The sequence below is a fragment of the Dermacentor variabilis genome, chromosome 8, assembly GCF_050947875.1.
Source record: "Dermacentor variabilis isolate Ectoservices chromosome 8, ASM5094787v1, whole genome shotgun sequence".
Taxonomy (NCBI): domain Eukaryota; kingdom Metazoa; phylum Arthropoda; class Arachnida; order Ixodida; family Ixodidae; genus Dermacentor; species Dermacentor variabilis.
This window is the reverse complement of record NC_134575.1, coordinates 113,025,738-113,043,078: the sequence shown is the minus strand read 5'-3', so window position 1 is coordinate 113,043,078 and position 17,341 is coordinate 113,025,738.

Sequence of the window (17,341 nt, the reverse complement as noted above, 5' to 3'; positions counted from 1 at the left end):
TTCAAATACTATTTTTTGTGAATGATTTCACATTTACCAAAAATTGAAGTGATTCGCACTAGACCTAGCTGCGCGGGCTGCTCGGCTATAGAATATCCATCTTAATAGTGGCTTACAAATAGTCTACTGCACTGCATTTTACAGATAACTTCTGAACAGGTCCTTAGAACAAATGCTCCATATTGAAGAAAGTCGTGGAAAAATTTGTCAAATTCTATATTTTCTGGCTAGTACACTGGAGAGAGAGAAACGAGATGTGAAAGGCAGGGAGATTAACTGGAAGACAGATATTCAGTTTGCTACCCTAGCTATACTGGGGAACGAACAAAGGGAGAGTGAAATTAAATGCACATGGTGCATTACAAATGAAGGCTATGTGTATTTTAAAGGAATGTTGCACATCCACACTTGCACTACAATGAAGAGTACAACACGTGAGAGATTGCAGTAGCTGCTCCATGCAGAAGGCTTTCCTAATAATAAAATGAAAAGCAAGGGTTTGTGCATTTTCTTCTAAGAATAGTTCTGATAAGATAAAATGACAGAAAGACAGCTAATATATGCTGTACTTGACTGTAGAAAACATGAAATTGACCCTTTGAGCTTTTGCTATATCGTAATTTCTACGGGTCAATCACGCACACAACAGTCTGCCCCAAGAAATCGCATCAGCTTCTTACTTTTGGTGCTGACACGACTGTGCCAGGCTCAACACTACCGCCACCAATGGCACCACTGGCACCAATTGTTTGGTCAAGGATGTGCTTTAACCTTCGCACCATCCTTCAGGAATCTGCAAAAAAAGAAAGCACAACTATGAAAAAGTGATCTGTACTTTCGTTGAAGGTGCGCATGTTGATCTGACTAGGCCGGCCAATTCTTAAAGCGATTCACTTGCTGGTGATGCTGTTCCTAGTGATTACAGCTGCAATGCCCCTTTTTACCTCAACAATTTCTGACACTGGTTATTTACGCAGTAGCACAGAATCACATGGACAAAAGAAAGAAACGGGACACAGTGCTAACTATCAACTGAGTGTTTATTGCACGAGAGCAGATATATATATATATATATATATATATATATATATATATATATATATATATATATCACTGCACGAAAAAGAAGATACAAACAAATAAACCTAGCAATATGAACCCACACAGGCAACTAATGTGACCAAAAGAAGATTTCTTTCTCCAATAAGGAGACTGATGGGTAACTAACACAATCCGTATTCCTAATCTCTGTAGCTTCTACTATTTCTGTGGTGAGCTGGTCAGGGTGTCTGGCCAACGATTGAATGCAATAAAACAGAGGCTTGCATCTGCAGTGTGCGGAATGTCCGGCAAGGTCGCCTGATAGGGCCAGTTTTTCAACGTTGTTCCTGTGCTCACGTAATCAATTGTTGATGCACCTACTTGTGCGTCCCACATACTCTGCCACAGCCCCAACGGGATGCAGTAGACCAGCCCTTCAACACAAGAAACAAATGGTTTCCGGTGGGTCTTGTTGCACCCATGTGTCTTGCGTGTGTCTGTGTTTACACTCGTGCACAAACTAGACAGCTTCGAAGGAGCAGGGAAACTGATATCTACACCGACACATTTTCCGAACTTTTTCAGATTGTCACTAATCTCATGTAGGTAGGGCAAGATTATTACAGTCGAACCCGTCTATATCGAACTCGCAAGAAAACGCCCATCAGTTCGCTATAGAGCATAATTCGATATAAGCCTGGTAAATAATTGGATGTCATAAAAGCACATACCATTTATAAAATCACTTTATTGATGGAATTAGCTTAGTTTCGCATGAAATACAGTCGAACCCGACTAGTCGAACAATTTATGGTCGCGGTATAGTTACAGTGAGTATATATAGAAAGAATTACGGTTACATCTAACAAAAATAGCAGCGACTATTCATATATTGAACGTCAAGCGGCGGGAAAATGCCCCCAGAAGTTTGCTTTCCCTCGTAGTAGCGGGGAAACCCAGCGGCGGCGCTCCATCTAACCGCTCTCCCTACCGTGACCGCGCTGCCTCTGGCGAGCCGTCGACACCCCCCTGCAAAAAAATTATCCTGGCCCGCCCGCAGCGCTTGCTCAGACAGCCAATCAGAGGCTCTTGTGCCCTGGTCGTGCAAGATGGCGAAAGTGCGAATTGTGTCATTGCTTTTCTGGTTCATTGTGTTTGCGCCTTGTCCCGCAGTGTTGCCGTGATGAAGCGGCAAAATTTGCCTTTCGTCGTGAAGCTCGAAATCGTAAATCGTGTCGAACGTGATGAGAAGTCGGATGTCCCAGCAGCGTGCAAGGTTCCGAGGAGCACCCTCAGCACGATTGGGGGTAAAGCGGCCAAACTCGCGACCCGGTGCTCATGGCGCCCGATGCGTACGCATGGCCAGGTACAAGTGGTTCTTCACTTGTACTGGGTTTCCCCACCACCACAAGGGAAAGCCAGCTTCTGGGGCCATTTTTCTGCCGCTTGACGTTCGATATATCAGGAGTCGCTGGTATTTTTGTTCGATGTAAGTGGAAGTTTTTCTATATATACTCATTGTAACTGTACCTTGTCCAGAAATGGTTCGATATATAGAATAATTCTACATAAACGGGTTTGATACAGTCGGGTCCGACTGTACTTTCTTTTTTACTTGTGTCACCTGGTCAGTGGCATTGCGAATTTCGTTCTTTTCTTTATTATGCTGCCTGCCACGGTGGTCAATACTTGCAACGGGTAACCTGCATCTAACAGATATGAGACTTTGTATTGAAAACTTCTCTGAACAGAGTGCAGGCTGCACTTCAAAGGGGTGTTTTTGAAGCACAAATTGATAATACCTCACTTCACTAGCTTTGAATGAGGTGAGTATGCGAGTACAAGTTTTTTGCCTCTGGGCTCGTAAAACCAACAAGAGGCAAAAAACCCATCCTTGCATACTCATCAGCTCATTCAAAGCTAGTGAAGTGAGGTATTGTCAACTTGTTCTTCAAAAGCGCCCTTTTGAAGTCCAGCCCACACTTGGTTAGGAGAAGTTTTCAGTACATAGTCTCACATCTGTAAGACGCAGGTTACCGTTGCATGTATTGACCACCGTGGCAGGCAGCATTCTAAAGAACGAAATTTGCAATGCCACTGACCAGGTGACAGAAGTAAAAAAGAAAGTAATCGTCTTGCCCCTTCCTACATAAGACTAGTGACAATCTGAAAAAGATTGGGAACTGTGTCAGCTTAGATATCAGTTTTTCTGCTCCTTCGAAGCTGTCTGTTTATGCAGAAGGGTAAACGCGGATACATGCAAGCCACGTTGGTGCAACAAGACCCACCGAAAACCATTTGTTTCTTGTGTTGAAGGGGTGGTTTACTGCATCCCGTTGGACTGTGGCAAAGAGTTGTGGGACAGACAAGTAGATGCGTCAATGAGCGATTACGTGAGCACAGGAACGTTGAAAATCTAGCCCTATCAGGCCACCTTGCCGGACATTGCGCACGCTGCAGATGCAAGCCTCTGTTTAATTGCATTCGATCACTGGCGAAACACCCTGACCAGCTCACCAGAGAAATAGTAGAAGCTGCAGAGATTACTAATAGGGATTGTGTTAGTTGCCCATCAGTCTCCTAATTCGAGAAAGAAATGTTTTTCTCACATTAGCTGCCTGTGTGTCTTCATCTTGCTGGGTTGATTTGTTTGTGCCTTCCTTCTCTCTTCCTTTTTTGTGCAGTGATATATATATATATATATCTGCTATTGTGCAATGAACGCTCAGTTGATAGCACTGTGTCCCGTTTTTTTTATTTCGTCCATGTGTTTCTGCACTACTGTGTAGATAATGTCATACCAACTAGTACACCTGTCTGTCCTGACAGCACCTTTTTTATAATAGCCTTCATTTCTATAGAATGCGTAGTGTCGTGCCATTGGAAAATTTCAAGTTTTCTAACACTGCAGGTAATGGTAATGTGAACTCAAAGTTCAAAAATACAAAAGTTTACAGCTCCATCATACTTTCTACACGCTTTACAGACTTCTACATTGCCAGACAATTGCAAAGTGGTTATGGTGGTTCCGCTACATAAATCTGGCAATGCGCATCATCCTCTCAACTTAAGGCCAATATCTTTAAACAGTGCAGCCTGCAAACTTCTCAAACGCATTTATTGAAACCTGCTACATTTCTTAATTTATTTCCTTCTTCCTTGCTCGGATTTATTGGCAGCATTTGCAGTGAGCAGAAATATTGTTTTGATTCTGTGGAAGCCATGTAATGTCACAAACATTGTTGCCTAGAATGAAAAGCAACTCCACTACAGCTCACACCCTAGCACCAAATCTGCGGGATACATTGCGATGGACGATTAGTCACCAGCTGGCTTATACTGGCGATAATGTAACTGCCTTCCTTGTGGTTGGGAATAGCATGTCTACTGAGGTGAAGACATGCATGCTTGTTGATGACTACAAAACTATATCTACACACACAGTTAACAAGGTTGAGCAGAATTTATACAAGCAATACTTTACCCCAAGACGATTCTATCGCACTGGCAAAATAAGTGTGGCAAGCAGACTCTGAGTGTCGAAAAATAACATGTGCATTTCTAGCAAGCAGCATCACGTTAAAATGTATTTCACCTTTACTTGGATAAACACTGGATATCTTTTTACAACATCCATTATTCTTCGAAAATTGCCTGTTGGAAATACCACAAGTCTAGCTCTTCAACTGGATTACAGACAATGCTGGGCATGTTTTCGAAAGAACAGGCACAGTTCTAAATACAATGCAGGAGGGGGCCTTCATCCCTTAGTGATTTTTGTTGTGCTCTTGATGGTGGCCACTTACAATTACTTCAGAGAAGACTGCAGCACTTTTACAGCAATGTTACCTCAACATTTAAAAAAGTGTGGGCTTACCAAGGCAGTCCTGAGCTTGCTGAAGCTGTGCTTTTGTTTTCCGCAGCTCAGTTTCCAGCCGCTCTACAGTGGCCTGCAGTTATAATATGACCTTGGCCTGGTCATCCTGAAAGTGTAGAGTGTGTAAAAAACAAGTGGCATGAAATGCAAACAGCACTTTCCGGCTTCAGGCACTATCATAAAATTCTAAGCAAGTGCTCCCCCTCTTTACTTTCGAGCGATTTGAAATGGTCACTAACATCCGAGCAAGCACTCCTCCCTTTCTTAAGCCAGTCCACCACTTCATGCATTTTCGCTGGACTGCTTAGCTGCAGTTTTTTTTGTGAACTTTTTACGAAATTGCATATTAAAATACACAAAATGACGCAATTTACTAAGAAACAAATTTATTGTTTAGCTGCATTTCTGCCGAGGCCCGATAGTTCACAATAGCCAAGTATCTGTGTAGCCATAGCCTTCATCACTCGCCATTTTGGTCAAACGGGCGAAGTTTTCAAATGCAAATGAAGCGCGAGACACATGGTGAGATTTGGCATGCAATCCGTTGTATGACGGGTTGGAGTCCGACTTGCAGCATGTGACAATATCGGACACGTGACACGCATGAGCGAGCGGAGCATAGCTCTGTGCAAAACCAGCGCCCCTGCATGGACGCTTTGAACGACTTCGCAAATAAAGTGAAAATAAATGTGTCTGCACAGTTTTCTCATCTTAAACAAAAGATGCCAGTATAAACGTGACTTGTGAAAGCCACATCTGCAGTGTCGAATCCGTCCACAGCCGCCAGTGACAAACAGCCGGCAGGTCTAACTCACTGGGCCGTCGAATTGGAGAGCTGTGGCGCTTGTGACAGGACTGCATGCAGCTTGTAATAAAGCGCCATGTTGGTCAGCCCGTCTGCACAATCATGCTGCTCACACTGTTCGTATCTGAATTTTACTGCCTCGTCCCCTGCACGCTATTCATTGCTACTTAAATTGCAATACATTTGATTTTGTCGATGCCTATGGAAGCGAACCAGCAAGCCAGGCTAGCCTGCGATCGCTGGGAGAAGACATTTTGGAGAAGACATTTTGGAGAAGACCACATTTTGAAATCTGTCAGCATGCCAAAAATTTTAAATAAGGGCTTGCTTAGAACTTGGCTTCGGTTTCTCCCATCACTATACATCACACAATAAAGAGCAGGTGTTCCAATGAATACATAATTTCTTTCCATTGAATAAGATATTCTTTGTTTCACAGCCATTCACACAGCAGCACATACAGAAGCGCCAGAGAGGGCAATGAATGTTAAGCAAAGCCAGAACTTCCGCAGTCCCTCAGTTATCCACCATTACAAATCATATGAGCCACTTAGTATGTGCCGCTCTTCAATGAAAAAAAAGTCAGTTAAAATTTCACCGCTCTGCGCAGAATAAAACAATTTTGTCTGAATGTATATTGCCACCCGCGCCAAGCAGGACATTTGTTGCAGCGACACTAAATGGCCACTCGCCTCATCCGCGACACTTTTCGGAGGCGGCAATATGGTGCGGCGATACACTGCTTCAATTGTAATCACATCAGCATTGAAATTCATCGCAAAGGTGACACAGACATCTTTAGTTGTGCCACAATTTTCATGTACATAAATACCCAAGAAAGCGGTAGATTGGGTGGCAGCCAGCGTAGCGCAATTAGTGGAGCAGTGCACCAAACATGAAAAGGTTGCGAGTTAGGTCCCCAGCAGCAGCATGCAATCTTTCCTCAATTTCATTAATCTGAAATACCATCATTAAACAAATCAAAATGAACAGTTCATTTTCCATGTGCTTCTCTTGGCATCGGTGTCCCTTCTACTTCCTAAGTTTACTGAGCCCATCTATCCTAAATTCTTCTCTGGTTTTTTATTAATAGTTTACATGCTTGGACAGGGTTATTATTAACTTGTTAACATAAAACTGTAGATGCCATAACGTAATAAAATGAAGCCAGCCAACTCTTATGACATATACATGCGCTAGTAATGAGATGTGAATGTGTTTGAATTGCTGCAAAGTGCTCATATATCTTTTGCGATTTCTCACTGCAAAAACATCCAGAGCAGGCAAAAAGTAAAACTAATGCAGAGAAGTAATACACACACTCACTAACTCTGATATACAGCAAAGACTATAGTATGCAGCATTGAATCAGGCAGCACCCTCTTTCCTTCAGTCGACACTGTGTCAACTAGTCTTCTGCAGTAAACAATGTGCAGTAGCAGCAAAAGTTGAAATGCTTTGCTAGCTAACATAGAGCTGTTCTAATTTAGTAATGCATCTCATAGCCTCCAATGCACAGTACAGAGCTAGTGTGATGAAGATGGACCTCAATGTGTTTTGCCACACATTTCTTGGAGATATTTCTTAAAAGTAGTGCTTGTCTGAATTTCTACCACTTGCATATTTGGGTTCTGGCCTGGTTTATTTTGAGAAGAACAGTATGCCTTAACATTTGCAAGCAAAACAGGTTTTAGTAGCCCACAGCCATTTACTTGCCAATTTATCTGCAATGGAAGTTCCAGACATCCACTACACTTAAGGCCAACAAAGCTCATCAGTCTGTATTGGATCCTGCATTTCTCATTAATAAAGAACAGCTGTTGCTAAACAGACTATGTGCGTACACAAGGATCACTGTACAGGCATAAGACAAATGCCTTGCTAGTCAAGTGCAGCAGGTATCAAATCCATGCAGTAAGAGCCACTTGCAAAAATATTCTACAAAAAAACAAGGAGTAATTCTTGTGTTCTAACTGTACCTGTGGCTCTTGAGCTGCAGTTAAAGGGCCACCAAAGAGTAACAATAAATCAGTTGCACTCGCAATGCATTCTTTCAAACTTAAATTTGACAAATCTTGCAGTCATGTGTTGGCTATTAGAAGCTAAAATACCGGTCAAAGTTTCAATTTTTTAATGTCATGCTGAACACCGTACCTGTACACTAGTGTGACGCCACAAATTTCAAAGCATCTCTTTGTATTTAGACCGTAATGGCTTAGCGAAAATTTCTAAAACATGATATGTTTAATCTTTTATCTCCTTTAGAGCACTATGTTGCCTTACTTTCACCGACAAACAATTAACTGGGCCGTCGACATCGAAGACGTAATGACAAGCTTCAAGGTGGCGTGGTCATCCGTGTTTCCTTTTAAGGCAATTTCTGGCTTATTACTACTCTTCTCGCAGTAGGAGTGGCACTTTTTTTATATCGCAGAAATATGCCATGTTCCCTTTTAACGTGTTTTCCGGCTTACCGCCCTATTCACAGTTGGAGAGTCATTTTCTGGTATAGTAGAAAGCTAATTTGCTAATGGAAATGATATTTTTTTCTTTACTCTCTTTAAAGAACACAGCAGTAATTAGATGACACAAAGGTTCAAGCATGGCGAGAAACTTGAAAGTCATAGTTGGAAAGTTACAGACAGCGGCCCTTCATTTAAAAATAAATTTTTCAGAGGACTAAGTGGAATGCAGTAGACTACTAGTATGATCCTAAGCCACAACGACTACCTGTTTAATGCTCTAGTAAATCTGTGCCAGCTGCTGTTTGGTCTGTGACGGTTGTTTTCACTCTTACAACCATGGCTCTAATGCTACAACTGCTGTTCCTTGATAGCAACAGATAACAGGTGGTGTCTGTAGCACATACGTTACAGGAATAACAGTTCACAGGATTTGGAGTTTCTTTAAAAACTATGTTTACCCTGTCCTCGCTCTCCCTGTCTTGGGTTGAGGCGGAACCATGTGCTGCCGCAAGGTTGTTCCGCTTCTTTTCCATGGAGGCAAGGCTCCCTGCAAGCAAAATGAACATCAAATAAAACAACTTTCCACATAACGCAATGCCCGAGGAGTGGAAGAAGCATTTTACGAAGCACATGGTTCAGTTTCAAGTATCAACTAGCAATGATGTAGCAACTGCATGACATTTCTGTAGTACAGCCGAATCGGAGTGTAGGCATATTAATGAAATACTGCAAATTGAACAGCACCTTGAAGTTGTCAGCTGCACGCATGCCACCTTAGTATTTGTTTGCTTTCACTTAGGCCTGCCACGCACCGGAACACACAATAATTATGGGTGGTTCTATTAACAATACAGGGGTAAGTGTGTTGCTGTTTGGTATATTTCTTTCTCATCAAGAAGTGGCACATAGCAGCACCATCAATTTCAGTTTTCTGTAAGCTGGAAGTTCTCATTCATTATAATGTGGTACTATTACAGATGAGAGTCATGGCCGTCAGCAATGTATGTAAGTAAGTACGTCCACTGTGAACACATGTGGTTACTGCGATGTGGTACCACTGCGATGAATGTGGTACAACTGTAAACTGGGGCACGACACCTACGCCGAAATGGGGCACTTACCGCTGCTGTATTTACAGGCTGCCATTTTATGTGGCGTCCGTGCTTCGTCCACTGGGTGCTGGCTCCCGCCTTCAAGTGCTCTACTCGCATCGGCACCTGGATCCCCATTCAACCCGCTAGACTCGGAGCGCTTCCATGGAATGGGCTGGCAACCTGGATCTTGTACCGCTATCATCGCAGCGCACGAGAGGGGATATAAGCAGCGTCCGGTCACGGCTCGCTTTGGGCACGACACCTACGCCGAAATGGGGCACTTACCGCTGCTGTATGTACAGGCTGCCATTTTATGTGGCGTCCGTGCTTCGTCCACTGGGTGCTGGCTCCCGCCTTCAAGTGCTCTACTCGCATCGGCACCTGGATCCCCATTCAACCCGCTAGACTCGGAGCGCTTCCATGGAATGGGCTGGCAACCTGGATCTTGTACCGCTATCATCGCAGCGCACGAGAGGGGATATAAGCAGCGTCCGGTCACGGCTCGCTTTGGGCACGACACCTACGCCGAAATGGGGCACTTACCGCTGCTGTATTTACAGGCAACCATTTTATGTGGCGTCCGTGCTTCGTCCACTGGGTGCTGGCTCCCGCCTTCAAGTGCTCTACTCGCATCGGCACCTGGATCCCCATTCAACCCGCTAGACTCGGAGCGCTTCCATGGAATGGGCTGGCAACCTGGATGTTGTACCGCTATCATCGCAGCGCACGAGAGGGGATATAAGCAGCGTCCGGTCACGGCTCGCTTTGGGCACTACACCTACGCCGAAATGGGGCTCTTACCGCTGCTGTATTTACAGGTCAGTTACCGCCCTGGCGCTTCATGTATTAAGACTGATAACTATTGCCTCATTGCGGTGTCGTGCCCCGAAGTGCTTTCTGATAAATTGTGCCTGGTGTCATTACTCTTGTCGAGCGTATGTCCTTCCATAGGTAGCTGGTTGATTTTACTTTCTGGGGATGTTGAACAAAACCCGGGCCCTGACACAAAAGCCATCGCTCAAACGCTTGCTTCCGTTCTTGAGACTGTGCGCAGACTTGAAGCGGGACAGTCAGCTATTCTAAATGAGCTTAAAGGTGTCAGGGAACGGCAAGAAGCCACAGATGCCAGAGTAGATTGCTTAGCTGGAAGGATAGATGCACTCGAAAACACGGTTGAATCTCTCGATAGTGTTCAAATCTCGAAGCCAAATAACGAGTTACGCAGTTTATGTGACCAACTTCACTCTCTCACTTCAAGATGTGATGATACAGAAAACAGAATGCGACGATGTAATGTACTGTTTTTTGATATTGATGATGAGCAAGGCGAAAACTGGGCTGCGTCTGAACAAAAAATAATACAGTTTTGCTCTGAACAGCTTGGCCTTACTATGGTGAACGCACAGTTTGAGCGCGTGCATAGATTAGGGCGTTTTTCTTCTGAGAAACGTCGGCCCATCATAGCACGATTAGCCCTTTTTAAGGACAAGCAGAATATCCTCGCACTTGCGCACAAGCTAAAAGGTACTGAGTATTCCATACGTGAAGATTTTTCTTCGTCCACAAGGCAAGCAAGGAAAAAATTAATTGAATTTGCCAAAACAAGAAAACAGCCTTTCAAACTTACAATAGATAAGGTTCGTATTAATGACACCACCTATGTTTATGACCGCGCTACCGACACAGTTGTGCCGTCAATCCTGTAGCTAAAGAAAGCAACATTTGCTGGTATAGCTAAGAAATCGCAATCTTCCTTAACGTCAACGCTGTCGTTATCTTACACGAACATTCGCAGCCTACTAAACAAGCTCGATGCATTGAGTGCTTATATGGAAGATGGCGATCCCGATATCGTAGCATTAACTGAGACTTGGCTGCACACAGACATCACTAACGAAGAACTTCTTTCCAACAGTAACAAATACAACATTTACAGGCATGACCGTAGTGGGAAGAGGGGTGGTGGTGTCCTGATTGCTATAAAAACCTGCATTTCTTCCTTTCTCGTAGACACCAATTCCCCAGCTGAAATAGTTTGGGTCGCGTGCGCAACAGCCTCTGCCCGCGTCCTAGTGGGCACATGTTATCGGCCGCCCGACGCTGACCACTCGTTTCTCGATGTACTGCGTGAAAGCATTACACGTGCTACTCAACAATGTTCCACGGCTCTTGTTTATCTCCTGGGAGACTTTAATTTTTCACTTATTGATTGGCCAAATCTGTCATCATCATGCCGCTCCTCTGCTGAATTTATTAGCTTAACACTAGATTACAATCTAACCCAGACAGTCGATCAACACACTCGTGGTCCCAACATCCTAGATTTAGTATTAACTTCCGCACCTGATACCACCGGGCCTATTGCTTACATTGATGGCTTGAGCTATCACAAAATTCTTCAATTTGACATTAATATTCCACAAACTTTCTATCAGGTCCAGACTAAAAGTATTAGAGATTACAATAGGGCCGACTATAAAAATATTAATGCTGAATTGGCTATCTTTCTTAGTGAAGTGTTTCTGCCATTCTTTAATTCAAGATCGGTAAACGACAGCTGGGAACTTTTTAAGAAAAAATTAACAGCTCTTGTAGAAACTTACGTGCCAAAAATCGTTATAGCAAATGACAGATCTAATCCTTGGTTTACAAAGCACCTTCGAACACTAAGAAACAAGAAGAAGCGTCTGTATCGGGCGGCCAGAAGGGACAATCAAGCCTCATCTTGGGCAACATACAGTGATTTTCTAACATTTTACTGCAAAGAGCTATGCGCAGCCAAAGACAAATATTTCTCACGTGACCTGCCATCTCTTTTAATCAACAATCCCAGAAAATTCTGGCAAGTCATATCACCAGCTAACACTGTCCGCAATATTGTGCTACATGATGATGCTGAAAGCCCTCTGTCTGACGCTGATTGTCCAGTAGCGTTTAACAATTTTTTCACATCTGTTTTTACACAGGAAGACTGTTCCACTGTTCCCATAGTTCCCGACTTTGAATATCGTTTTATGGATCCAATAGATATTACAGCAGATGGCATTTCGTCTTTAATAAATAATCTGAAATTATCCACATCTTCCGGTATAGACAATATCAACTCCAAAATACTAAAAAATACCGTTACAGTTTCAAGCCAAATTTTGTGTCATATTTTTAGGAAATCCTTAGCATCTGGCGAACTACCCCTGGACTGGAAAATCGCAAAGGTTATCCCTGTATTCAAGGGGGATAACAAGTACTCTCCGCGAAATTACCGTCCCATCTCATTAATATGCATCTGCTGTAAACTACTGGAACATATCATAGCATCGCATATCTACCGCCATTTAGAATCAAATAACTTTTTTTATTTTAACCAGCATGGATTCAGAAAAGGCTTATCTTGTGAAACTCAGTTGCTTGAATTTACAACAGAATTACATTCCAGCATGAATAACAAACAGCAGACTGACTGTGTATTCTTAGATTTTTCCAAAGCATTTGATCGTGTCGCTCATTGTCGCCTCATCTCAAAAATATCCGCGCTCCGGCTGGATTCATTAACTTTATCTTGGCTCCGAAACTTTCTCTCCTTGCGGCAACAGTTCACTGTTGTTAATAACCACTCATCGCTTACTTCTGACGTCACATCTGGCGTACCGCAAGGCAGTGTCCTTGGTCCTCTTCTTTTCTTAATTTTCATTAATGACCTTCCACAAAACATATCATCGCAGATAAGGCTTTTCGCCGACGATTGCATTTTATACCGTACAATAAAAACATCTGATGACCATTTAGTATTGCAGAACGACCTTAACCTTGTCAGTTTCTGGTGCAGTACGTGGCAGATGACCCTGAACTCAGACAAATGTAAAGTTATGTCCTTCTCGCGTAAACATTCAAACTCTCACTTTTGCTACGTCCTAAATAACACCGCCGTACCTCCGACATTGTCCTACAAGTACCTTGGCATTGAACTCACAACTCATCTTTCCTGGAGTACACATATAACGGCTATCTGCGCAAAAGCTTCGAAAACTCTGGGTTATCTTCGACGGAACTTGCGTAAATCCCCTGCTACAGTTCGTAAATTAGCATATCAGACTTTTGTTCGCCCACAGTTAGAAATTGCGTCATCAGTATGGTCACCACATCAAAATTATTTAGTTGATATGCTAGAAAAAATTCAGAACAGGGCATCGCGCTTCATCACAAGTAACTACGACAGAACTTGCAGCGTGACCAAGATCAAAGCAGATATTTCGCTCCAGCCACTTGAAACTCGTCGCACGATAAGTCTTCTTTGCCTTTTCCATAGACACGTTCACGGTAATCGAGCTCATGTGTTGCCGCTTGAAGTACCAGCGCGCACGTCACGTCGCCTTAACAATAGCCATAGTTTCATGCGCATATTCGGCAATACACTGTCATTTAACGCATCAGCACTGCCACGTGTCATAACCGTATGGAACAGCCTTCCTGATAACATTGCGAGCATAACAGATCGTGACGCTTTTCGCGAAGAATTGCTGAATTTCCTGTAGAAACATTGTATAAGGATGTTATTGACCTGCTTTCCTTCGCTGTTTTTCACACTTGTATTTTTATATTTTTGTGAGCATGAGTATATTACTGTGTTTACGCTCTCTAAAGCTTAGCCTAGACAAACATTTATTGAACTTCGCTTTACTTATCTTGTGAATGCATGTATAGATATTTATATTCTCTACTCCTGTACTGCTTTACTTATCTTGTGAAAGCCTGTATTGATGTTTGTATTATTTACTCCTGTTGAAACACTTACTTTGTGTCCCCCCTTACCCAATGCCCTTAAATGGGCCTGTAAGGTATTTTAAATAAATAAATAAATAAATAAATTTAAAAATACCCACCCAATAACCGCTAAAAAATGAAACACGTTGCGAATTCCACTACCACATTCCTGGAAGCACTCAAATTGAAGCTCATACCTCAACGGTTTAATTATATGAGCTGCAGATATTCAAAGTAAGACAATGTGCTTGGTCTAGCAGTTTGCTTTTGGGAGAAAGACTTCGTAAGCAAGCTTCATAAGCCAGTCTATATCAGGTAGCTCACAAAAGAATGACAGGTGGACATCAAGGAATGCATAACTGCTCCAACTGACGATATTGTGAGCATTTATTAGACGATAGTGTGAGTATTAAATTGTTCGCGGACGACTGGTTACTTTACAAAGAGTATAAAGATGCCAATGATCAAGTGATCCTGAGTAAAAGTCGTACTGCGATTTCTGACTGGTGCGACACCTGGGAAATGAAACTTAATGAAGAAAAAACAGTTTTTATGCGCATTACCAAACAAATAACACCCTCTAGCATATCAATACACTATTAATCAATCCACGGTCTCTGAAACAGACTCCTTTAAATATTTGGGTGTAACCATCAACAATGGTCTAACCTGGTCGCAACACATTGATAATGTTTGTGCGTGTGGTCGACGTAAACTCGGCCTACCGAGACACAAGCTGAAACATTCTCCTCCATCCGTGAAATAATTGGCATTCAACACACTCGTAAGGTCGCGATTAGGATATGCTTCCGTCGTCTGGGACCCATTCACGAAAAAAAATATTTAAAAACTGGAAAACATAAACAGGCTTGCCATCCGCTACATATATAATTGTTATGGACGTTATGACGCCCCCTCTCAATTGATTAATGAAAATAATATTGCCACCCTAGAATCCCAAAGAAAGGTACCATGCCTAACATTGCTTTTCCGCCTTTGGAAAAGGGAAATACAACTTGGTCATTCACGCTGTCTCCAGCCGCTACCAGCTAGAGCTACCAGAAATTATCACTCCGACAAGATAACCCCTATTTTCGCGAGTACAAATTGCTTTAAATATTCCTTCTTTCCTAGAACAATAAATGATTGGAACTCTCTGCCAGCCGATGTATTTTTGTCCAATAACATATTACATGCCATTGAAAAACTGCACTTCAAATAAACGTGTGACCGCGTGAGTACTTTCATGCGTGTTAGCATGAAAAAAAAACTGTGTAAACTGGTACTGTAAAGATTTCTCTCCTTTCAATTCAATCCCTTGCACTGTATGTTTGTTGAATGTTTCTTTTATGTATTTATATCATCCTTCAATGCACCTCACATGATTCAATGTATTTCATGTTTCATATGCACTTCTTTTCTTTGAACGTATTTAATTGCATTACTGTATGAACGAATTCCCTCCTGCCTGGGTCACAAGTTGGCCTGCAGTATTCTGTAAATAAATTTTAAAAAATATTGTGCTTGCGGCTGAACTGCCGTAGCTGCACTTCAAGCTAAATCCTACATAGATCGCATATAACTTACGCTGCAAACTACAAATATTTGTCCTTCTACAACAATGCAAAGACAGCTTTCTTGAGGAATAACTAAATCGCTATGGCAGCGCGCACTGTCTAAGAGAGATATTTGGTACAGCCTGTGACAACGCGCAGCATGTGGCCACCCTATGCGGACACGTCTCGTGCCTGGAGGCGCGTTCTTACGAAAATATATTTCATGTCGCAGATGCAAACAGATCACACGCGCACCGTCATGGTGGCCATTAACTACACCGATATTTTTACTAGTCTTTCGCCACCGTGGCCGCAACAAGGCGGTCTCTAAAGTTCGCCCTAAAACCAACGTACTGCCTGCACCACAGCGAAATGCATTCATGCACGCTGAAACTCGAAAAAAAAAATCTGGACAAAGAATGCGGCCACTGGAGGATTAGTGCCTTTTTGAGATATATAGCCTACGTCTTGCTCGCTTTAGCAGTTGCAGTACTTAGCGACGGCCTAGATTTTGGCTGGTGCTACCGGCTTTGTCGGATCCCACTTCACATGAACGAAATCGCCCTGGAGCCGCTTCAAGGTGCTGGTTGGGTCGCGCATCAGCTCCAGTCCTATACTAGTGTCCGAAATAGACGTTATGGGATACACGTCGCACTTCTCTTCTTCTTCCCACAATACTAGAATGTGCTTCATGACTGCACAACACATTGACTAGAATGGAACTGCGGTGAAATGTACTCCAACTGCAGTCCCCACTCTAACGCACCAAAGCAAATATGGCGCTTTCGACACACTCCAATCGGATTGGATTAAATCGGATTTAATATAACATTGAGCACTTCCGCTAAATATAGCTTAACTACGGTAACGTCACTTTTCTTCTAATGGCAATACTATTCGCAAAACAACGCTTGAAAGGGACCATTAATTGCAGATATAATATTATGCTGCGAATAAAATATTGGAAACTGCCCGAATTCTACATGGTTTTCCGACTATTGGTGGGTAATCTTGGCAATGGCTTAGTAAAACCACGGTGGTTATTACACTAGGCTTCGCCGTAAGCCAGCATAAGTCTAAGCCAGCAAAGGGGGACAAAGCTGACATAAATATAACTACCGGCCTATAACAGTGATGTCAGTGGTTTACAGGGTGGTTATGCAGATTATAAAGGACAGACTGCAGGCATGGGTAGAGAACGAGGGGATATTTGCAGAGCAACAAAATGGGTTTCGGAAGCATAAGAGGCTAGAAGACAATATGTTCTCACTAACATAGTGCATTGAAATAGCTGAAAAGGAACGCAGAGCCCTATGGCTGGCTTTTTGGGATATCAAGGGAGCCTGATACAGTGTACTTCAAGAGGGCTTGTGGGGCATTCTGGAAACTTTAGGAGTGCAAGATGGAGTAACCAATTTCTTAAAAGATATCTATAAATGTAACCGGGTGATTATACAATGGGAAAAGCAGGTTTCGGAGCCTGTAATGATTCGGCGGAGGCTATATGTTTATGTTTATGCTGTACCTACATGGTTTAGAGGCCAAAATGCAGCAAAGCGGACTCGCCTTCAACCTATCAATTTTCAAACAAGGAAAATTGATTGAACAGTCATTACCAGGACTGAAGTACGCGGATGATATTGTATTAATGGCTGACAATGCAGAAGATCTGCAGGGATTGATGGACATGTGTGGTACAGAAGGAGACAGGTTAGGCTTGAAGTTTAGCAAAGAAAAATCAGCCG